Here is a 24,941-nt window from a genome sequence, read left to right on the forward strand (position 1 = left end):
CAGCAAATGTGATTCTAGGCTGCATCAACAGAAGTATAGCACCCAGATCAGAGCCGGATTTACATATAAGCTAGGGCCCCACTCTCTTGGAGGCCACCAAAAACATTAAAGGAAAAAAACCTGGATGTACATTTCCAAAATATAAGAAAAAAACCAAATAAAATAAAACCTACATACAGCAACAGTGTTTTGTGTTGTGTAGGCTCCTATGATGGAAGTCATGGGCCCCATCTGCTAGCCTGCTCCCTAAAATATCACTGGTTTGCTCATTTCTATATATAGGGTGCCTACATTCTGCATGGACTGTTATGTGCAAATGGCTTTAGATACCTGTTAGGTCCATAAATTTTCATATAGCATATATTCAACACAAAAAACAGCGACAATTTGTTGTTGACAAAGGACAGCTGGACATACAAAGGGCCCCATTACCTTCAGTAGCTTAGGGCCTCATCAAACCTAAATCTGGCCCTGATCGAGTTCAAGGAAAGTCATAGTCCTACTCTATTCTGCCTTGGTCAGACTACACTTGGAATACTGTGTCTAATTCTGGGCACCTCTGTTTAAAAAGGATGTTGACAAGCTTGACAATGTTTAATAGGTTATTGTATTTTAGTGTTCTGTTGGAAGCCACCCAGAGTGACTGGGGAAGCCCAGCCAGATGGGCGGGGTATAAATAATATATTATTATTATTATTATTATTATTATTAGCTGGAAGGTGTGCAGAGGAGGGTGACCAAGATGATCAAGAGTCTAGAAACCAAACCTGATGAGAAATGGTTGACGGATCTGGGCATGTTTAGCCCAAAAAAGAGGAGGCTGAGAGGAGATATGACAGCCATCTTCAAATATCTGAAGGGATGTCCGGTGGAAGATGGAGCAAGCTTGTTTTCCGCTGCTCTGGAGGGCAGGATCTCAACTAATGGATTCAAATGTTGTTGTTTAGTTGTTTAGTCATGTCCGACTCTTCGTGACCCCATGGACCAGAGCACGCCAGGCACTCCTGTCTTCCACTGCCTCCCACAGTTTGGACTGTCCAACCATCTTGTCCTCTGTTGTCCCCTTCTCCTGGTGCCCTCCATCTTTCCCAACATCAGGGTCTTTTCCAAGGAGTCTTCTCTTCTCATGAGGTGGCCAAAGTATTGGAGCCTCAACTTCAGGATCTGTCCTTCCAGTGAGCACTCAGGGCTGATTTCCTTGAGAATGGAGAGGTTAGATCTTCTTGCAGTCCACGGGACTCTCCAGAGTCTCCTCCAGCACCAGAATTCAAAAGCATCAATTCTTTGGCGATTAGCCTTCTTTATGGTCCAGCTCTCACTTCCATACATCACTACTGGGAAGACCATAGCTTTAACTATACAGACCTTAAGAGAAGAGATTAGGAAGCACTTCCTGATGGTAAGAGCTGGTCAGAAGGTGGTGGACTGCCCTCCATTGAATTTTCAGAATGGATGGCCATCTGCCAGGGATTCTTCAGCTGCGATTTGTGCACTGCGGAGGGTCAGACTAGATGAACCATGGGGTCCCTTCCAAGTCTATGGTTCTATGTGCATTCCATCAGCACCCTAAAACATTCCTTAATGGAAGCAAAGCAAGCGCTTTCTGCCTTATTAACCGAAGCTGGTTAGCCCAGGCAGGAGGGAAAGAAAGAACATCGCTGAGTGCCTTGACTTGAGAGAAGTTAATAAATGTCTCAGCATGGAATGGGAACAGCGATGTGTTAAATTACCGTGGTTTCTGGCTGAATAACTTGTTAACAGCTGTGTCAATTGAGGACACTCAGATGGAGGCAACGCTGTACCCCTTTCAGATGGGAGGACAGTGCCAAAGCATTTTTTCCCATCCAGTTTCCAAAAAGTTGTAATTAACAAAAGTTTCACCTCCCGCACCCTCTGCCTTTTGTGTGTGTGCAATGCCAATGCAAAAACACACAGACACACAAAAATCCCTTTCCCTTTTCTAAAGGCTCACAGTTATTACGGCCAGATCATTGAAAGTGTCAAAATGTTTAATTAAGTTTTGCGAAAAGGGAGAGACGGGAAAAGTGTTCCTGCAGGGGAGATGGGAGATTCGTTTGTGAATTGGTCTGGAGCTAATGGAACGAGAGGATGCTGATGTCATGGGGAGCATTCGTTGTAATGCTGCTGTTCCGGCCATAGGTGGCGGTGTTGGGCAGTCGGTTATGTAAGGGCCTCTGTTCTTGACTTGATGTGTCAATCAGGCTGCTGTTCTGTCCTGTCTCCATTATGGCCTGGCATCATCGCCCGGCTGCGAGTCGCAGTGCCGGATTTACGTATAAGCTAAAGAAGCTATAGCTTAGGCCCCCGCTCCCTTGGGGGGGGGGATTTAAAGGGAAAAACCTGGATGTACATTTCCAAAATATAAGATAAAAAGCAAATAAAATAAAACCTACATACAATAACTGTTCTCAAAGCTACCAGCATGAGTTTGACCAAGCTGCGGGAGGCAGTGGAAGACAGGAGTGCCTGGCGTGCTCTGGTCCATGGGGTCACGAAGAGTCGGACACGACTAAACGCCTAAACAACAACAACAAAAACATACAATAACAGTGTTTCAAGCCCTAAACGCCTTGGCCCAGTATACCTGAAGGAGTGTCTCCATCCCCATCGTTCAGCCCAGAGACTGAGGTCCAGCTCCGAGGGCCTTCTGGCAGTTCCCTCCCTGCGAGTAGTGAGGTTACAGAGAACCAGGCAGAGGGCCTTTTCGGTGGTGGCGCCCGCCCTCTGGAACGCCCTTCCGTCAGATGTCAAGGAAATAAACAACTATCTGACGTTTAGAAGACATCTGAAGGCAGCCCTGTTTAAGGAAGTTTTTAATGACTGATGTTTGAATGTATTTTTAATCTTTTGTTGGAAGCTGCCCAGAGTGGCTTGGGAAACCCAGCCAGATGGGCAGGGTATAAATATTATTAAATAATAATTATTATTATATTTTCTAAACGCAATGCTCACAGTCCTAGTCTTTACTAGGTTTCTTTCCTAAGGAACTAAATGCTATCCAAAGAGCTCAGAATGGTCTAGCTCACACAAACTGTTACACCATGATTTATTCAAGAAACCATAGGTTGTTGTTGATGATGATGATGATGATGATGATAATGATAATACCTGGGTGGTATACTCTGGGCAGCTTCGAGCACATATCAAAACATGATAAAACACAACAAACTATTAAATATAATAAACATAACTTTGAGTTGTTCCAGAGACTATCCTAGAATCATAGAATCATAGAGTTGGAAGAGACCACAAGGGCCATCGAGTCCAACCCCCTGCCAAGCAGGAAACACCATCAGAGCACTCCTGACATATGGTTGTCAAGCCTCTGCTTAAAGACCTCCAAAGAAGGAGACTCCACCACACTCCTTGGCAGCAAATTCCACTGTCAAACAGCTCTTACTGTCAGGAAGTTCTTCCTAATGTTTAGGTGGAATCTTCTTTCTTGTAGTTTGGATCCATTGCTCCGTGTCCGCTTCTCTGGAGCAGCAGAAAACAACCTTTCTCCCTCCTCTATGTGACATCCTTTTATATATTTGAACATGGCTATCATATCACCCCTTAACCTCCTCTTCTCCAGGCTAAACATGCCCAGCTCCCTTAGCCGTTCCTCATAAGGCATCGTTTCCAGGCCTTTGACCATTTTGGTTGCCCTGCTCTGGACACGTTCCAGTTTGTCAGTGTCCTTCTTGAACTGTGGTGCCCAGAACTGGACACAGTACTCCAGGTGAGGTCTGACCAGAGCAGAATACAGTGGCACTATTACTTCCCTTGATCTAGATGCTATACTCCTCTTGATGCAGCCCAGAATTGCATTGGCTTTTTTAGCTGCCGCGTCACACTGTTGGCTCATGTCAAGTTTGTGGTCAACCAAGACTCCTAGATCCTTTTCACATGTACTGCTCTCAAGCCAGGTGTCACCCATCTTGTATTTCTGCCTCTCATTTTTTTTGCCCAAGCGCAATACCTTACATTTCTCCCTGTTAAAATTCATCTTGTTTGTTTTGGCCCAGTTCTCCAAGAAACCATGGTTTGTATCCAAGAAACCATGGTCTGTTCTTCTGAAACTTGGTTTTTTTCCAGTAGCTGGGTGATGATCTGGGATTGGGGTGGAGAAAGAAACCATGGTTAAGGAAGGGGGTGGGACTCACATAATGCCAAACCATGGTTAAAAAAAGAAAATCATGGTCTGTAAGCCAACAGCAAACCATGGCAGTAACAAACCATAGTTGAGGCACTGGTCAGGGTTCACCCATAAAGCTAAGCCACAATTTATAGTTTCATAAAACATGACTTAGCTTTGTGTGTGGCTCGGGCCTATATAACTTATGATTCTTTGGCTGAAAATTGCTCAGCAGGGTATTTCGGAGAGCTCATTTGCCAGTCATTCTTGGTGCCTCCAAGGGAAAATTAGCATTTCAGCTAAAATTGAGTCACGCTCTTGCTAGACTAGACGTTCCACTGCAGACACTTGTGAAAATGGAGATGGGGAAAAAAATGTTCTCAATAATTTATTATGTAAATGAGACTCTTTATTGTCACGAGAGCCTCCTTTGTTCTATAAATCAATTTGAATGAATCTGATTTAAATAGATAGAACCTATAGAAAGATAATATATGGGGCTTTGAGTAACTGGTACAAGCGTAGAGGGATTGCAGGAAGAATACTATGGACTAAAATAGGCTATAGACTATAAAGCATTTTGATATTTTTGTATGATATGGTGATGGTGGTGGTGTGTGTGTGTGTGTGTGTGTGTGTGTGTGAATAGATAAAGCAAATCTTGTAGCCTGCCACAAAGGAATCACATTCCTCAACCTCCCTCAATTAGCCAATAACTCGAAATCCAGACCCGCCCCCCGCCCCCAAACTATTACTGCAAACTTTCAAATGCACATGACTTTTTCCCCCAACTCTTTACCTTTCCCTTCTAATCTAGCTATTAAAGATTAACAACGTTTCCGTGATCCTCAAGTTTTATGATAAAGGCAATTTCCAGGGAATTATTATTCTAAAGCACATATTTTCTCTCTCGCCCCCTGCCTGATTCCGCTTTGCGAGCTAAAACTGAAGCCTATTAATATCGCCTCGAATGAGCAGATGGAGCGTTGATTCCATTATTCCGAAGATTTGGGAGCCTTTTCTCTCGTTTACTCAGCAAATGGCAGCTTGGTGAGTGGCGTGGGTTTTACTTAATCCCCCCTTTATCAGAAAGCTAAAGCGATTTATCAGGACTGCAAATGTGGATTTATGGGAAACCTGGGAGAGAATGAAAGAGGCGTCTTGCATCAGACTTTCAGATCTGGGAAGATGGCCGGTTTACCGCAGCGCGCAGGGACTCGCCGACCGGGCAACACGGTTCGGGGGCGGCTCGGGGGCCGCTTAAATGACCCCTGTGGGCCACTTGTGGGCCATGGGCCTTAGGCTGCCGACCCCTGCAATAACCCCCCCCAAAAATGAATTTTAAAAGGACATATGTCCATCACGTCAACTAAAGGCCTGGTTAAAGAGGAACATCTTTGCCTGGTGCCTAAAGGCGTATAATGAAGGCACCAGGCAAACTTCCCTGGGGAGAGCATTCCACAGACGGGGAGCCACTGCCGAGAAGGCCCCGCTCTCATGTTGCCACCCTCCTGACCTCTTAAGGAGGTGGCACACAAAGGAGGGCCTGAGAAGATGATCTCAGGGTCCGGGTAGGTTCATATGGGAAGAGGCAGTCCTTGAGGTATTGCGGTCCTGAGCCCTTTAAGGTTTCCCCCTCCTCCCAATCCCATGATTCTGTGAAACGCAAAGGAATTTGAATTTCTCCTCCATTCACTTTCGTGTTACATCTAGTTTAGCTTCTTAACCACCATTTTTCTTTTTTTAATAACTTTTTTATTCAAAATTAAAACAAAACATATTATCCAGAAACATATCATCCTTATTTGCCCCCCATTTTTCCTCCCTCCCCCACAAAACCCACCCATCCCAACCCCCTGACTTCCCTCAGTTCCAGTCTTTGATTTCTCGAAAATTGCTGTTTTCTGCATGTTACACAGTTGTATAGATCCTCAAACTATTTAGCTGATTATTATCAATAAAAAGTTTGTGAATGTTTATTCAAAGCCGGCCAAGGAGTCCAGTTCGCTTTGTTGCATCTTCCAATACTTTGTAAAGGGTTCCCATTCATCTTTAAAGTCACAGTTATCCTTGTCCCGTAGCTTGTATGTCAGTTTTGCCAGTTCTGCATAGTCCGTCAATTTTTCTTGCCATGATTCTTTCGTTGGGGTTTCTTCAGCCTTCCATCCTTGTGCTATTAAAACACTTGTGGCCGTTGTCGCATACATGGAGATGTTTTTCAGCTTTACCACCATTTTTCACCACCATTTTTCAACAGAAAACCGTTCCATTGGGGGCGGGGGCGGAATCTAGGGTTCTAATGATCTTTTTTGTCCATGGAGTTTTATATGCCTGTTGTCTTTGGTTTTTTTAAAAGCAATGACAAACCTACACAGCATCTTAAAAAGTAGAGACATCACCTTGCCAACAAAGGTCTGTCTAGTTAAAGCTATGGTTTTCCCAGCAGTGATGTATGGAAGTGAGAGCTGGACCATAAAGAAGGCTGATCGCCAAAGAATGGATGCTTTTGAATTATGGTGCTGGAGGAGACTCTTGAGAGTCCCATGGACTGCAAGAAGATCCAACCTCTCCATTCTGAAGGAAATCAGCCCTGAGTGCTCACTGGAAGGACAGATCCTGAAGCTGAGGCTCCAAGACTTTGGCCACCTCATGAGAAGAGAAGACTCCCTGGAAAAGACCCTGATGCTGGGAAAGATGGAGGGCACCAGGAGAAGGGGACGACAGAGGACGTGATGGTGGGACAGTGTTCTGGGAGCTACCAGCATGAGTTTGACCAAACTGCGGGAGGCAGTGGAAGACAGGAGGGCCTGGCATGCTCTGGTTCATGGGGTCACGAAGAGTCGGACACGACTAAACGACTAAACAACAACAACAATGATCTTTTTTAAAGCACCGTTTGTGTGCTCTGAGTTGGGATGGTCCCCTCTCCAACCGATGGCCTCAACTTCCACAGCCTTCTATTTCAGAACGCCGTCAATAGCCTGCATTCTCTGCTTGCCTTGTTTCTTGCCAGATCTTCCCCAGCGGCCATGGTCTCTTTCTGAGGGGTTTCATATTAGGATTTGGAGCCCTGTCAAGCCAAACCAGGAACAGAGAGCATCAAGCGTCTGTTTCGGACAAGGCCGGTGGGGGGGGGGGTTATTTCTGAAACCCACGACACCACCTTTATCTGCCAGTTGGAAGGCCAGATGTCTCCAAATTGCAGCCTCTGTTTTTAACTCGAACACACAGACCCCACCCGGGTTCCCACAGGGATGGCTTTGCTGTTTGCACAGGTGAGGTTGTGGGGAGAGATGTTGGCTGGTCACATCCTTCAGCTGGGCCTGCATCACTTGTTTACTGAGAGCACGGGCATATTTTGTAGCAAATGTAGAAATCGTGGACATCCGAAGAGGCTAGATTTTGGAAGGTTAGTTAGGCGCCAAGCCAGTGCCGGATTTACGTATAAGCTGAAGAAGCTATAGCTTAAGGCCTCCCTCTCTTGGGGCCCCTCTGAAAATGTGAAGAAAAGGATTTTGGTTATAATATGCAATTAGCAGATTGGGAAAAAGTATGGAATGAGAATATGAAATTCACTGCATGTATGACAATAAAGAAAAATATCATGAAAATGGTATATAGATGGTATATTACCCAGTAGTGATGTATGGAAGTGAGAGCTGGACCACAAAGAAGGCTGATCGCCGAAGAATTGATGCTTTTGAATTATGGTGCTGGAGGAGACTCTTGAGAGTCCCATGGACTGCAAGAAGATCAAACCTCTCCATTCTGAAGGAAATCAGCCCTGAGTGCTCACTGGAAGGACAGATTGTGAAGCTGAGGCTCCAGTACTTTGGCCACCTCATGAGAAGAGAAGACTCCCTGGAGAAGACCCTGATGTTGGGAAAGATGGAGGGCACAAGGAGAAGGGGACGACAGAGGACGAGATGGTGGGACAGTGTTTTCGAGGTTACCAGCATGAGTCTGACCAAGCAGCGGGGTGCAGTGGAGGACAGGAGTGCCTGGCGTTCTCTGGTCCATGGGGTCACGAAGAGTCGGACACGACTAAACAACTAAACAACAACAACAACAACAAAATTACCCCGGTTAAGCTTGCAAAAATGTTTAAAACATGTAATAAGTGTTGGAAATGTAAAGAAAAGGAAGGGTCTTTTTTCCATATGTGGTGGGAATGTAAGAAGGTTAAGGGTTTCTGGGAAATGATATATAACGAGTTGAAAAAGATATTTAAATACACATTTGTAAAGAAACCAGAAGCTTTTTTGTTAGGAATTACAGGAAGAGAGATTAACAGAAGTGACTACAAACTTTTCCAATATGCAGTGACTGCGGCAAGAATCTTAATGGCCCAAAAATGGAAACAAGAGGAATTACCGACAGTGGAAGAGTGGAGAATGAAACTTATGGACTTTGCAGAATTGGACAAAATGACTGGGAAAATTAGATACCAGAAATATCACAAGTTCACTGAGGACTGGAGAAAGTTTACGATTTATCTGGAAAATATCTGTGATGAACAGACAATGCTAGTCGGTTTTAAAGAGGCTTTGTGATGTTAAAGGGTATTGTAAAAAGAAAATGAGATGAAAGGATATTCTAACTGGCAATATATGATAAAGGAAATGCGTAAGAAATATAAAATATGAGGATTGTGGGAGGAGCTGGTGGAAGTCAAAAATTTGTAAATTGGTGAATATGGCTATGCTTGAATAATTTGTAAAAGAAAAATTTGTAAAAATTTAATAATAATAAAAAAAGAAAATGTGAAGAAAATAACAACTGGATGTACATTTCCAAAATATTAGATAAAAAACAAATGAAATAAAACCTACATACAGCAACAATGTTTGGTGCTGTGAAAGCTCCTAGGATGTAAGTCATGGGCCCCGCCTGCTAGCCTGCTCCCTAAAATATCATGGGTTTGCTCCTTTCTATATATAGGGTGCCTACATTCTGCATGTGCAAATGGCTTGAGATACCTATGAGGTCCATAAATTACCATATAGCATATATTCAACACAAAAAAACAGCAACAATTTGTTGTTCACAAAGGACAGCTGGACATATAAAGGGCCCTATTATCTTCACTAGCTTAGGGCCTCATCATACCTAAATCCAGCCCTGCTCATCATGGAATAATTTTATGCTAGTCATTCCTTGTTAAGAAGATGATAGTGATGATTACCATCTTGGATTTCTATTCCTCTTGCCTTTAAGATGCATTTTAATTTGATATCTTGCTTGTTGTGTTTGCGAATCTTATTTAGAAAATCATAATTTAAACAAAAAAGAAATTAGGGTGGGGTAGATTCCGGTAGGGGACGTGGGTGGTGCTGTGGTCTAAACCACTGAGTCTCCAGGACTTGCTGATCAGAAGGTCTGTGGTTCAAATCCTCACGATGGAGTGAGCTTCCATTGCTCTGTCCCTGCTCCTTCCAACCTAGCAGTTTGAAAACATGTCAAAGTGCAAGTAGATAAATAGGTACCGCTTCAGTGGGAAGGTAAACAGCATTTCCGTGTGCTGCTGTGGTTCACCAAAAGCGGCTTAGTCCTGCTGGCCACATGACCCGGAAGCTGTATGCCGACTCCCTCGGCCAGTAAAGCAAGATGAGCGCCGCAACCCCAGAGTTGTCTGCGACTGGACCTAATGGTCAGGAGTCCCTTTACCTAGATTCCAGTAGAGCTCTGCGGCATTGCGCCTTCGTGGCAATTCTGCTAGAGAGCTGGAAGGATATCGGAAGCTTTGGAAAGCTGCATGTCTGCTGAGATCAGGAGGGACAGAGGAACAGCTGCCCCAAATGGACCATCATGGCCTTCCAGCCGCTCCTCCAAACCACGTATACCAGCCTCTCCCCCCGGTTGTGTCCTCTTTTCCAATTTCGTTTCCAGAGACTCAAAAGGGACCTGTGTGTGAGCTCAGCTTGTGCCTCCCATTTCTCCTTCCCACAAACCACACAGGCCAACCCAGCAGGACATCAGGTGAATCCAATATTTGGGCTTTATTTGACCACGGCCAAACCCAGGATTTTTGCGAGGCGTTCCAAGAAATAGCGACGGCCCTTGTGGTTTTGCGGATTTTTATTTTTAAAAGAAGCTTCCAGAATTCTCTGTTCTTCCCAAATTGCTTATCCTGGATGTATGGACAGAAAGAGAAGGGGGTTGATCTGTCCTCTATAAGAAGCCTGGAGGGGAGGAATGTTAAAAAAGAAAAAACCAAACCCAGGTTGTGAGCATATGAGATATATGCTCCACCTCTGTGCCTATTTAGGAGGGAAAGTTGCTGGAGAATATGGAATAGGGCTTTCCTATGTTTGTCATATGCCCTCCTTTTCCAGGACATATCCTCCTTTTTAAGGGTATGTAAAATTAAAGTCGTCATAGCAATGCATAGTTAAAAGTTGTTGTTGTTGTTTAGTCGTGTCCGACTCTTCGTGACCCCCTGGACCAGAGCATGCCAGGCACTCCTGTCTTCCACTGCCTCCCACAGTTTGGTAGCTTCGAGAACACTGTCCAACCATCTCGTCCTCTGCCGTCCCCTTCTCCTTGCGCCCTCCATCTTCCCCAACATCAGGGTCTTCTCCAGGGAGTCTTCTCTTCTCATGAGGTGGCCAAAGTCTTGGAGCCTCAGCTTCAGGATCTGTCCTTCCAGTGAGCACTCAGGGCTGATTTCCTTCAGAATGGAGAGGTTGGATCTTCTTGCAGTCCCATGGGACTCTCAAGAGTCTCCTCCAGCACCAGAATTCAAAAATACTTCAAAATTGGCGTTGGCAAATGTGTCCTCTTTTTTGCTCTTCAAAATATGGCAACCATAGCTTCCCCCTGGCATCTCTGTTCAGCTTCATTCCAGCATTTTTATTTTATTTATCGAGCAATCCAGAGGCTTATCGCACATTTCCCAGGGTCCATCAGCAAGTTTCTTACAGCTGAAATTCCACTCTGAACCCAAAGACAACAGTTGCTTGGTGGTGCCTGCGGTACCTCGGTCACATCTGCAGCGGACCCTAGGCAATGAAGCAGAAGTGGTTGAAAGTTACATCTGGCAAGGGACCACCAGCAAGGCTTTTTTTACAGCTGGAACTCACTGGAACTCAGTTCCGGCAGCTCTCAGATGGGCGCTGTTATAAGAATTTTAAGGTCTCAGTTATAGAATAAATATACATAAATGCACACATATCTAAATATATGAATCATGTGTCTGAAATAGAACGGGGGAGCAATCCTGAAGCCACCTTGACTATCCCAGTGACCTCAAATATTCCTCTGCAGTAAGGGAGGCAAATGTGGAAAGCCTTCCCATTGTCTTTTTGCTTATGCATCCTGTCTTAAGGGCATATTTGTGTATGAATAGGGTGAGCCTGTGACCTGGAGTCAGGAACTAAAGTATTAACCATCACAAAAGAATGGCCAGGCTGCCCAGGTAATGCAATCAGTGACCATTATCAGGTATCCAGCCAGAAGCCATGCTTTGGTTTTCAAACATTTTGGAAGTCAAATGGACTTCTGGAACAGATTCTGTTCAACTTCCAAGGTATGACTGCATAGAGAAATGTTTAATAATATTTTAGGGAGCAGGCTAGCAGGTGGGACCCATGACTTACATCCTAGGAGCCTACACAACACAAAACACTGTTGCTGTATGTAGGTTTTATTTTATTTGTTTTTTTATCTTATATTTTGGAAATGTACATCCAGTTTTTTATCCTTTAAATTTTTTGGGGCCCCCCAAGAGAGTGGGGCCCTAAGCTATAGCTTGTTTAGCTTATATGTAAATCCGACACTGTCCGGAATCTATCCCCCCCAAATTTCTTTTTCATTTAAAGTATAATTTTCGGAATAAGATTCGCAAACACAACAAGCAAGACGTCAAATTGAAATGCATCTTAAAGGCAAGAGGAATAGAAATCCAAAATGGTAATCATCGTCATCTTAACAAGGAATGACTATCATAAAATTATTCCATGATGAGACCCAAGGTTCATATTTATGCAAAACATATCAAGTACAGTGGTACCTTGGTTCTCAAACGCCTTGGTACTCAAACAACTTGGAACCCAAACACTGCAAACCTTTTTGGGAAGCCAAACATGCTCCGTTTTGAGTGTTATGCTGATGTCTGTCTGTTTTGGCTAACTATTTGGCATTTTTGTTTTTGCGGCTCTTTTTTGTTTTGTTTTTGTGACTGTGTGGAACCCAGTTCAGCTACTGATTGATTGATTGATTGATTGTGTGACTGCAGTACATTGTTTATTGCTTTAATTTTATGGATGCATGGTCTCTAAGTTAGATAGTAAAATTCATGTTAAATTGCAGTTCTAGGGGTTGTTTTTAAAAGCCTGGAGCAGATTAATCCCTTTTGCATTACTTTCTATGGGAAAGCGTGCCTTGGTTTTGGAACGGTTTGGTTTTGGAACAGACTTCCGGAAGGGATTAAGTTTGAGAACCAAGGTACCACTGTATTCATCAAGGGCAGGAATTATCTCCCACCTGAAACCCTGCACAGATGCAAAATAATTCTATTAGAGGGATTTAGGTAATCGATGGAAATTTAATATATAATGCGGTAGCTAAGGGTTTGAATAAAAACACTGCGGAGGTGGCCGTGGGAAGTCGATACATGAAACAACAATAATTTGAAGTTAATTTGTAAAAAAAAAAAAATCAATAAAAATATTATTGGTGGGGGGGGGAGAGAGAGAGAAATAGACTCTGCGAGTCAGTGCAGACGATATTGAGACGGCTGGGCCAGCGTCGTGTCCCAAGGCACCTTCCTGTGTTCCCATGACACATTCCCAAAGAGAGAATAACGCCTTTGCTTTCTGGGGCTATTTCGAAGGTGTGGTCGAGAGCTCCGTCTAAGTGGTAGTTAGTGGCAGGCAAGAATGTTGACCTCATCGTGTGTTCTGGCCCTAAATAGAGGCTTTGAGGGAGCCTTGTTCCATTTTGCAAAAATATAATCAATGCATAATCGGGAGCCGTCCACAAAATAGCACACACCGTCCGGAGCAGCAATGGCTAATTAGGTCCTCTCCCCCGCCACTCATACTGTACCGTTTGACCTCAGAATAAACCCATCTTTCATAAGGAGCACAGGCCCCGAAGGATCTAGGGCAGGCATGGGGGTAGCCACGTCTGTTTGTTTAGCAAAACCCAGGGATGCCGCCCGAAAGACAGGTTATTTTGGAATCCCACGGAGCAGCCACAGACCCTCCATTCACTCCCATGGACTCGGCCGCATAAAGAGCTACAGAGCAGATAAAGCTGCGAACGAACCCAGGTCCCCGTCTTAATTGGATTGCAGGAAATTAAAAAGGACGGTGCTTGCCGCCAAGGTGGGGAGGGGGCCGGGGGAGAGACAGCGATAACTTGTCCGCTGGAAAGGGGTCAGCTTTCGAAAATCTGGATTTCCCTCGGAATTCTGGAGTCCGGTGGGGAAACGTTTTGGAGACTGGAGGATTCTCTCAGAGGAAGAGAGAGAAATCAGGGTCGTCTGCAGTTGCAGCATCAACGTACAGTGGTACCTTGGTTCTCAAACTTAATCCGTTCCGGAAGTCCATTCCAAAACCAAAGCGTTCCTAAACCAAGGTGCACTTTCCCATAGAAAGTAATGAAAAACAGATTAATCTGTTCCAAACTTTTAAAAACCACTGCTAGAACAGCAATTTAACATGAATTTTACTATCTTGTACAGTGGTACCTTGGTTCTCAAACGCCTTGTTACTCAAACACCTTGGTTCCCAAATGCCGAAAACCTGGAAGTAAGTGTTCTGGTTATTGAAAGTTTTTCGGAAGCTGAATGTCTGATGCAGCTGTTGGCTATTGTTTCTGGGGCACCTGCACCAAACAGAAGCTGCGCCTTGGTTTTCGAACATTTCAGAAGTCAAATGGACTTCCAGAACGGATGAGGTTTGGTGCTCTTGTTTTTGCTATTTATTTTGCATTTTTGTTTTTGAGGCTTTTTCAGTTACAGTGGTACCTTGGGTTACATACGCTTCAGGTTACAGACTCTGCTAACCCAGAAATAATACCTTGGGTTAAGAACTTTGCTTCAGGATGAGAACAGAAATTGCATGGTGGCAGCGGGAGGCCCCATTAGCTAAAGCGGTGCTTCAGGTTAAGAACGGACCTCCGGAACGAATTAAGTTCTTAACCCGAGGTACCACTGTATTCTGAGGAGATGAAGTCTCTGTTGGGCATTCTTAACCACCTGGGTTGTATTAATTTTTCAAGTAAGATCTTCACCGAGATAAACTCCTAGGAATTTAAAGGAAGAGACTCTCTCCAAATATCTTCTACCATATCACCCCTTACTCGTCTTTTCTGAGACGTCCCGAACGCTGCCGCACATCATTCTATCACCTTGGGCATTGTGGTTGCCCTTTGCTGAAACGTCTTGTATTTTTCAGAAGATGGATCCTCTCTTAAAAGGGCTGGCAGACAACAGTGTGCTTCTGAGCTGAAGGCAGCAAGGATTCTAAATGCAGGTTGCTTGAAACGGCAGGAGGGGTGATGGAAGACACAAGATCTACCCACCTGGGAAGAATGGCAGATGAAGGTGATGGACTACATGGAACCTGCGGAAATGACTGGCAGAATCAGAGACCAGGGAGAAGAGTCGGTGGAGGAAGATTGGAAGAAATTTAAAGACTATTTACAGAAACATTGTAAAATTAATAACTGTTAGAAGGATGTTGGAATAATATTATATGATTTTAGCAGGAATGATATAAAGGATTTGGGAATAACTGACTGTTAATTGGTGAAAGGAGGAAAAGTAAAGTTACATCATATTAAGATAATTTACAGGACTAAAATTTTAAAAGAGGGAAAGGATTTGCTGAAATGGATATTTGATCTAGAATACAAAAAAGGGAGGTGTGAGGAGGTCAAGGAAATAAGCTAATGAAAGATAAGTAATGAGAAGATTTGCTGTATTTTTCTTTGCGTTTTTGTTTCTGTTTAATGGATCTTATTTTTCTGTTTTTACATATTGTGATGTGTTGTTTTATTTTTGTTTTAATTTTGTTTAATGTGGTATTTTTCTTTTTTCTTTTTGTAACCTTTAAAATTTTAATAAATATTATATTTTTTAAAAAAAGAAACGGCAGGAGGGTTGAGTTGCTCTTGGGTTCGAATCCTGCTTGCGGGTTCTACCCAAGCATACGGTTGGCCACTGTGAGAACAGGATGCCGGTCGAGATGGGCCATTGGCCTCATCCAGCAGGCTTTTCTTGTGTTCCTATGTTAGTTTCCAGGCTGCGTGATGAACTGAGTGTTGGCAGATTCAGGGCAGATTTTTTTACTCCTATGTGTTCTGAGCAGAGCTGTCATTCCTTAACTGAGATGTAAATGCTCCAAATTTCGTACCTTAAAGAGCAAGACAGGTTTCTGAAGGGGAAGACTTGCCTCCCAGCACCATCTTCCGGGAATTTAGCATTTCAGCAGAACCAAAAGTGGGCACAAGAAAAAGAAAAAAAAAAGAAACTGTTGACTTTCCTGCCAAGTAGCTGGCATGGCTCCTGTCTACACACAGAGAAATCTGCTCTGATATTTTGAGCTCCCTGATGCCCAGCCATGCCAGACTTTTGGCAAGGGGCAAACAGAGAATATGATCTTGGCCGTCACGCCGATGCCAAAGAACTCCAGAGGCAATATGTTCCCCCTCCGCTCCTTCTTTGGGTGCCAAATCAGGCTACAAGCCTGTCACTCAGTTACTCAACCTTAAGAACCGGTGGGTGGGTGGTTCCTGTGTCCAGGAGATTGGGTAGTTTCCTCTTCTAGACAGCGTTGGGCTCCCTCCGAAAGAACAGGTCCATAAATCATAGAATTGGAAAGTTGGAAGGGACCCTGAGGGTCATCTAGTCCAACCCCTGCAATGCAGGAATCTTTTGCCCAATATGTGATTTGAACCCACAGCCCTGAAATGGACAGTCTCATGCGTTTCTGTCTGAGCTATCCAAGATGCCCCTGGATCATAGCTGTCAACTTACAGATTTGAAAATAAGGGACCAGCAGCCTCGAAAATAAGGGACCAGCAGCCAAAATAAGGGATTTTCCAGGCACAGGTATGTTCAACTTCTGAGCCCCTCCGAGCCAAAGGCAGAAAGCCCAGCCAGCAGCCAAACGAAGCCTCAAGCGGTGGTTCCCACAGCGCAGCAACCCAGCAAAGGGGATGCAGCAAGGAAAACCACCATCACCTCTCCGCTGGGAAGCGCTGAGCAAAGGCGAGTCCCCAGGCAACGCGGCCGATTTGATCGGCACAAGGCATGCAAGCTCCACCCCCCAGACGTTCTCAGACTCCTTATTGGGTGAGCAACGCAGCCAAGCAACACAGTTGGAGCCTCCCTCCTCCCTGGCCGGCAGGGAGGGAGGGAGGGAGGGAGAGGAGCTGCTTCCTTTGAAACCCGGGAAATTTAAGGGACATCATCAATAAGGGACAGCAGCAGGACACGGCGCTGGGATAAGGGAGTTTCCCACCAAATAAGGGACGGTTGACAGCTATGCCCTGGATCCATTTCTGCTGCTGTAAGCTCAGGTAATGTAAGTGGCTAGGACTGCTGTGGCTGATAAGCCAAATACAGCTGTTCTTGGACAGGCAGAATGTGGCCATTGAGAGACTTATCGTCCGTGAATTTGTCTAACCTTCTTTTAAACCCATCAGAGTTGGTAGCCATCATTAGCTCCTGTGGGAGCAAATTCCATAGTTTTAACTACAGTGGTACGATGGTTCTCAAATTTAACCCATTCTGGAAGTCCGTTCCAAAACCAAGGCGTTCCAAAACCAAGGCATGCTTTCCCACAGAAAGTAATACGGAATGGATTAATACATTCCAGACTTTGAAAAGCAACACCTAAAACAGCAATTTAACATGAATTTTACTCTGTAGCAAGACCATTGATCCATAAAATGAAATCAATAAACAATGTTTCCACAGTCACACAGTCAATCAATCAATCAATCAATCAATCAATCAGTAGCTAAACTGGGTTCCACACTGTAAACAAAAACAAATTACAGTGGTACCTTGGGTTAAGTACTTAATTCGTTCCGGAGGTCCGTTCTTAACCTGAAACTGTTCTTAACCTGAAGCACCACTTTAGCTAATGGGGCCTCCTGCTGCCGCTGCGCCACTGGAACACGATTTCTGTTCTCATCCTGAAGCAAAGTTCTTAACCCAAGGTACTATTTCTGGGTTAGCGGAGTCTGTAACCTGAAGCGTATGTAACCTGAAGCGTCTGTTACCCGAGGTTCCACTGTATTGCGAAATAACGATGTCAATCAACATTTGATTATCTCCTTCTACCGGTCTACAATAGAAAGTGTCCTTTTATACTGCATCACTGTGTGGTATGCTGGTTTGACATCAACTGATAGGAAGTGCCTACAGAGGGTGGTAAATTATGGGCTGTCCCGTGAATCTGCTGGATGAAATAGCGGAAGAACGTTGCCTCAGGAGAGTGAGGAAAATTCTCAGGGATGATTCACACCCTGGCCGGCACTTTCTTGAGCTCCTGCCCTCAGGCAGAAGATATAGAAGCAGGATTAGTCGCACCAACAGGGTAAAGAACAGCTTCTATCCGTGGGCTGTTAGGCTGCTGAATGAAAAGATAACAACAGGGCAGCTGACTTTCAGGTTTGGTGGGTGTGCGTCAGTAAATGAGGGGAATTAAGACTATACAAAATACAAAACTTTTAGACGACATCTGAAGGCAGCCCTGTTTAGGGAAGCTTTTAATGTTTGATGCATTACTGTATTTTAATATTGTGTTGGAAGCCGCCCAGAGTGGCTGGGGAAACCCAGCCAAATGGGCAGGGTAATAATAATAATAATTTTATTTATAGCCCGCCCTCCCCAGCCGAAGCTGGGCTCAGAGCGGCTAACAACAGAAAATAATACAGCATTCTAAAAACAATTCATTATAAAATCAATTCAAATCAAATTAATGGCAACCATTGGGCTAGAGTTCTGTGAGGATTACCAAAGGAGGGGGTCAAGCTGTGCCTTGGCCATTATTATTATTATTATTATTATTATTATTATTATTATTAGAGAGCTGAGTGCGGGGTACTCATGTAATCTCACTGTATACAAGTTGTACAAGTGACAATAAAGTATTTCAATTTCAATTTCTCCACCCTTTCTCTTAAAATTAGAATTTGTGGACATCCAGTTAAGCAGATTCAGGCCAGAGGAAATCAAGTCCTTCATTCAGTGCAGAGTTAACCTATGGAACACATTGCCACAGGATAACCACCAATTTGGATGTCTTAAAAAGTAGAGACATCACCTTGCCAACAAAGGTCTGTATAGTAAAATCTCTGGTTTTCCCAGTAGTGATGTATGGAAGTGAGAGCTGGACCATAAAGAAGGCTGATAGCCGAAGAATGGATGCTTTTGAATTATGGTGCTGGAGGAGACTCTTGAGAGTCCCATGGACTGCAAGAACATCAAACCTCTCCATTCTGAAGGAAATCAGCCCTGAGTGCTCACTGGAAGGACAGATCCTGAAGCTGGGGCTCCAATACTTTGGCCACCTCATGAGAAGAGAAGACTCCCTGGAAAAGACCCTGATGTTGGGAAAGATGGAGGGCACGAGGAGAAGGGGACAACAGAGGACGAGATGGTGGGACAGTGTTCTTGAAGCTACCAGCATGAGTTTGAGCAAACTGCGGGAGGCAGTGGAAGACAGGAGTGCCTGGTGTGCTCTGGTCCAGGGGGTCACGAAGAGTCGGACACGACTAAACGACTAAACAACAACAACAACAAAAAGAGGATAAGACAGATTCATTGAGGCTACTAGACTTGATGGCCTATGCTTTGCCCCCAAAATTGTTGGCAGCAATGCTTCTGAAATTGAGGAGGATGGGGTTTAATCTTGATACTTCAGCTCCACCCCGAACCACACTGGAGGAACAACACTGAGAGAAGAATGCAGTCCAAGGTCGCCATAGGAAAAACCATCAGCGGCAGAAATATCAGGCTAATGAGGTCAACAACTGGATTTATCAGATTGGGCCCACGCAGACTGAAAAGAAAAGAATTTTGGTTCCACGCTTGACGTTTTACAAAATGTCAAATAATATAATAGCATGATCAGAAATCACTAGGAATGCAGCTGTTGGCTAAGTGATCATTTTGTAAAATGGAATGTAACTGGAAGGAAGTAAGAATATGGGACACGGTAATATCAGATGGCAAGGACGCATCAAGATCGGCGTGCGGGAGACCACTTATACACAATTTCATTAATTTGTATACAGTGGTACCTTGGTTCTCAAACGCCTTGGTACTCAAACAACTTGGAACCCAAACACTGCAAACCCGGAAGTAAGTGTCCCGGTTTGCGAACTTTTTTCAGAAGCTGAACGTGCTCCATTTTGAGTGTTACACTTCCGATTTGAGTGTTATGCTGAGGCCTGTCTGTTTTTGCTATTTATTTTGCGTTTTTGTGGCTCTTTTTTATTGTTTTTGTGACTGTGTGGAACCCAGTTCAGCTACTGATTGATTGATTGATTGATTGATTGTATGACTGCAGTACATTGTTTATTGCTTTCATTTTATGGACCGATGGTCTCGTTAGATAGTAAAATTCACGTTAAATCGCTGTTTTAGGGGTTGTTTTTAAAAGTCTGGAACGGATTAATCCCTTTTGCATTGCTTTCTATGGGAAAGCGTGCCTTGGTTTTGGAATGCTTTGGTTTTGGAACAGACCTCCGGAACGGATTAGGTTTCAGAACCAAGGTACCATTGTGTAAGGAAGTTCGGTTGCCACACCCCCTTTTGCATCACCTGACAACATCACCTGACAAAGCGCGCCTTGGTTTAGGAACGCTTTGGTTTTGGAACAGACTTCTGGAACAGATTAAGTTTGAGAACCAAGGTACCACTGTAATTGGGTTTCAATTTGGAAAGTCAATAGAAAATAATTGACTAAAAAGCAATGCTTCTGAAGACAAGTTGCTGGAAACAACAGGAGGGGAGGGGGTCTTGTGTTCGAATCCTGCTTGCGGATTTCCCACAGGCCACTGTCTGGGCCCTGGAAGAACAGATGTTGAGCTAGAAGAGCCATTGGCCTGATCTTCTTAAGTTCTTAAGATGCATGGCTGCCTAGTCTCTAGGGAGAGATTCAGCCCTACTCGTGGAGCAAGACGCCTGCTTCTTGGGAGAAAAGCAATGACAAACCTAGACAGAATCTTAAAAAGCAGAGACATCACCTTGCCAACAAAGGTCCATATAGTTCAAGCTATGGTTTTCCCAGTAGTGATGTATGGAAGTGAGAGCTGGACCATAAAGAAGGCTGATCGCCAAAGAATGAATGCTTTTGAATTATGGTGCTGGAGGAGACTCTTGAGAGTCCCATGGACTGCAAGAAGATCAAACCTCTCCATTCTGAAGGAAATCAGCCCTGAGTGCTCACTGGAAGGACAGATCCTGAAGCTGAGGCTCCAGTACTTTGGCCACCTCATGAGAAGAGAAGACTCCCTGGAAAAGACCCTGATGTTGGGGAAGATGGAGGGCACAAGGAGAAAGGGATGACAGAGGATGAGATGATTGGACAGTGTTATCGGAGCTACCAGCATGAGTTTGACCAAACTGCGGGAGGCAGTGAAAGACAGGAGTGCCTGGCATGCTCTGGTTCATGGGGTCATGAAGAGTCAGACACGACTAAACGACTAAACAACAATGACTCCCCATAGCTGATCTTCATACTTGGCCAGAACACCCAGTTCCTAAGACGCTGGGGACAAATGCTTAAGCTCTTGCATCCTCTTCCATTCCTCCTATGGGCATTTAGATGGCCTCTGTGGAAACCTGATATTGGGTCTGGCAAATCCTTAATAACATCCAGGCAGGCTCTTCTCATGTTCCGCTCAGATTCTAAACTTGCTCTGAGATACGAAAGACTCTTGCATTGTTCCTTCAGCTTCCCCAAGGACAATTCTTTGTTTTAAGAATATGACCACAACCAGTAAGGCGGGGACAAATTACAGAAACCATAACTGAGTACATTTTGGCCCTTGAGGGGCCGGAATGAGCGAGGGAGGGAATTGCTGGTGCTTTTTAGGATAGCAAAAACTGCTCTGCAAATCGCTCCATCAAATATTTCTGCATTTAAAACTGCAAAGGTGTTTCTACTGTTAGAATTCCTGCTCCGTGATTGCAGTCCTGGGATTGTTGTCTATCACATGATGGTGTATGTTTTCATTCCACAGAGTGGGAAGTGACGGAGACCGGATGTTTGTGTTCCTGTGATCTGTGAAGTGGGACTATTGTCCTTTGTTCTTTCTCTCTTTGCTGTCTGAGGCTAGAGAGAGAGGGAGCCATGTTACAGTGCTCCGTGTGTGTTTATATGTAAGTAAAGTAGATTAGCCAAAATGCTGAGTTGCTGAGGTCTGGTACGTGAGCTGCGAAGACTCTGCAGATCCCTAAGTGTGCCGATGTCTGTTGGCATCAGTTGCTGTGATGTTCGGGCTGAAGAAAGCTTTTGAAGCTCCCGAACAATCGACCAGGAGGGATAGAACATGCCAGTCGGGCATGTGTCTCTACCAGGGTCCTGCTCTCGAGTAGGATGGAGCCAAACAGTTACTTAAGTGTTTTCTTTTTCTAACATGCTATTTTTTCCCCTTATCTTTTTAAAAAATATAACTTGACTTTCAGGGTTTGAGGAATTCTGCACTTAAAGATGCTTGCATGTTTCTATGCAGATCTTTTCACATACAGCCTTTCTTCTACAGTGGTACCTTGGCGCTCAAACTTAATCCGTCCCGGAAATCCATTCCAAAACCAAAGCGTTCCAAAACCAAGGTGCGCTTTCCCATAGAAAGTAATGCATAGCCGGATTAATCTGTTCCAGACTTTTAAAAATAACCCATAAAACAACAATTTAACATGAAGTTTACTATCTAACGAGACCAGGGATTCATAAAATGAAAGCAATAATCAATGCAGTGTACTATAAAATAAATAAGACAGTATTGTAGATGATTAAAATTAAAATTGTATTTTTTCTTACCTGCACTGATGATAGTCATTGTTTGGATGGGGGGCTTTTATCCATTTCCACAGTCACACAATCAAACACTCAGTAGCTGAACGGGGTTCCACACAGTCACAAAAAGAAGTTAACTGAAAGAGCCTCAAAAGAAAAAACACAAAATAAATAGCAAAAACAAAAGCTAACCCACTAACCCGGAAGTAGCTACTCCTGGTAGCGAACTTTGCCCCAGAGTGCGAGCGGAAGTCGTGTGGTAGCGGCGCGGCGGCAGCGGAAGGCCCCATTAGCGAAAGCGCGCCTCAGGTTAAGAACGGTTTCGGGTTAAGAACGGACCTCTGGAACAAATTAAGTTCGTAACCAGAGGTACCACTGTACAGTACATTGTTTATTGCTTTCATTTTATGGATCAATGGTCTCGTAGGATCATTAAATCCATGTTAAATTGCTGCTTTAGGGGTTGTTTTTAAAAGCCTGGAACGGATTAATCCATTTTGCAGTACTTTCTATGGGAAAGTGCGCCTTGGTTTTGGAATGCTTTGGTTTTGGAACGGACTTTTGGAACAGATTAGGTTTGAGAACCAAGGTACCATTGTGTAAGGAAGTTCGGTTGCCATGCCCCTTTTTGCATCACCTGACAACTATCGAGTCAATAAGGTGCAATACTCCTTTTGGCCACCTGCACTGGGGGCGCTCAGGTGCAGCGAACACCAAGCCAGCAGCGTCCTCTTCTGGCGAGCAACCACTGCAGCGCAGGGGGACAATGCTGGGCTGTTGATCTCCCGATTGGTGCTCCGGTTGCTTTACGAACTTCAACAAGCAAACGAAAACCCTGACCGTCTGCTACCTCTGTGAACGGCATTAATATTTTCTGAATTTCAGTGTTCCGCAGCTGCGATTGAGGTTGCTTACAGTACCTGCGGTTTCGTTTTGATGTGGCTACCCAATCGTGTGGCTCACAGCAATTGGTTTATTTCAAAGAAGCTGCCAAGCAGGGGTTAGGGAATGAGAATTTTTTTTTTTTTTAAGTTATTGCCAGGGAACGCTGGATTCCAACCCTATGATGTTGTGGGTCTTGAAGTGCTTTGGAGAATGTACATAAGGCTTCGATTAAGATTCCAGGGCCCGTGCCTTTCTTTGAGCCAAGCCTGGCTCTGCAATCAGTTTTAATCATAGGCCTGATAAAGCCTCGGGTTGCCTGCGTTGGCTGGGATTGAAGAGGTCGCCAGCACTGATGGCAGGTTGTAGACTTTGCCCCTAGCTGTGTCCTTCAATGGGCTTGTTTTCTCCCGAATTTGATTTCCACTGAACACTGCCAGAGAATGAATCACTGGTGGGTGACGCTGAGAGAGACCTGGAATCAAGCTTTCTCTGGTTGCCTGTAGCAGCTGTCGCAACCAGAGAATGAACCCCAAGGTTTCATCCAGTCCAAACCCCTTCAATGCAGGAATCTCAACTTACTCATACATGACAGATGGCTACCCAACCTGTGCTTTAAAAGGAAGGAGAGTCCACCATCTCTGCTGGGAGTCTATTTCACTGTCAAACAGCTCTTGCTAACATATTCCTTCCTGGTGTTTTGTCAGAATCTCCTTTTTTGTGTGTAAATTGAATCCATTGGTTCGGGTGCTACCCTCCACAGCAGCAGAAAATAAGCATGCTCCAACCTCCATGTGACAGTCCTTGAGATATTTGAAAATGGCTCTCACATCTCCTCTCAGTCTCCTCTTTTCCAAGCTAAACATACCCAGCTCCTTCAATCGTTCCTCATCAGGCTTGGTTTCCAGACCCTTGACCATCTTGGTCACCCTCCTCTGCACATGTTCCAGCTTGTCAACACCCTTTTTTAAATTGTGGTGCCCAGAATTTAACACAGTATTCCAGGCGTGTTCTGACCAAAGCAGTGATCCTATTTCTCCCCTTGATTTGGACACTAGACTTGTCTTGATGCAGGCTAGAATAAAAGGTAAAGGTAAAGGTACCCCTGCCCGTACGGGCCAGTCTTGACAGACTCTGGGGTTGTGCGCCCATCTCACTTAAGAGGCCAGGGGCCAGCGCTGTCCGGAGACACTTCCGGGTCACGTGGCCAGCGTGACATCGCTGCTCTGGCAAGCCAGAGCCGCACACGGAAACGCCGTTTACCTTCCCACTGGTAAGCGGTCCCTATTTATCTACTTGCACCTGGAGGTGCTTTCGAACTGCTAGGTTGGCAGGCGCTGGGACCGAGCAGCGGGAGCGCACCCCGCCGCAGGGATTCGAACCGCCGACCTTTCGATCGGCAAGTCCTAGGCGCTGAGGCTTTAACCCACAGCGCCACCTGCGTCACACGCAGGCTAGAATAGCACTGGCCTTTTTCACTGCAGCATCACACTGTGGACTCATGTGAAACTTGTGGTCCTGTAAAATCAGGAGAAAACAAGCTCGCTCCATCTTCCATGTGACAGCCCTTTAGATACAGTGGTACCTCAGGTTACATACGCTTCAGGTTACAGACTCCGCTAACCCAGAAATAGTGCTTCAGGTTAATCGTGCTTTGGCGGCGCGGCGGCAGCAGGAGGCCCCATTAGCTAAAGTGGTGCTTCAGGTTAAGAACAGATTCAGGTTAAGTACGGACCTCCGGAACGAATTAAGTACTTAACCTGAGGTACCCAGCGGCATAGCGTGGGTTGTCAGCACCCGGGGCAAGGCAAGTAATTTGCGCCCCCTAACCCGGGGCAAGGCAAGTAATTTGCGCCCCTAACCCCTAACCTGCCACCGCTGCCAGCTTCTTCTTGCTGCTGCCTGGGCTGGGGTATTTACGGTAAGGTAGC

At 44.8% G+C, this 24,941-nt stretch overlaps 1 protein-coding gene across 2 annotated transcripts in view; it reads left to right on the plus strand.

Annotated features, from left to right (window-relative positions):
* Positions 1-9,989: 9,989 nt before the first annotated feature.
* Positions 9,990-24,941, plus strand: part of MYL3 (myosin light chain 3) — a 61,065-nt gene continuing 46,113 nt past the window's right edge. For both annotated transcript variants that reach the window (XM_079947080.1, XM_079947079.1), the window contains exon 1: positions 9,990-9,993. The gene's annotated coding sequence lies outside the window, so the exon portion shown is untranslated. The remainder of the gene's footprint in view (positions 9,994-24,941) is intronic.

The sequence above is a fragment of the Podarcis cretensis genome (genome assembly GCF_951804945.1).
Source record: "Podarcis cretensis genome assembly, chromosome: 12".
NCBI classification, from domain to species: Eukaryota; Metazoa; Chordata; class Lepidosauria; order Squamata; family Lacertidae; genus Podarcis; species Podarcis cretensis.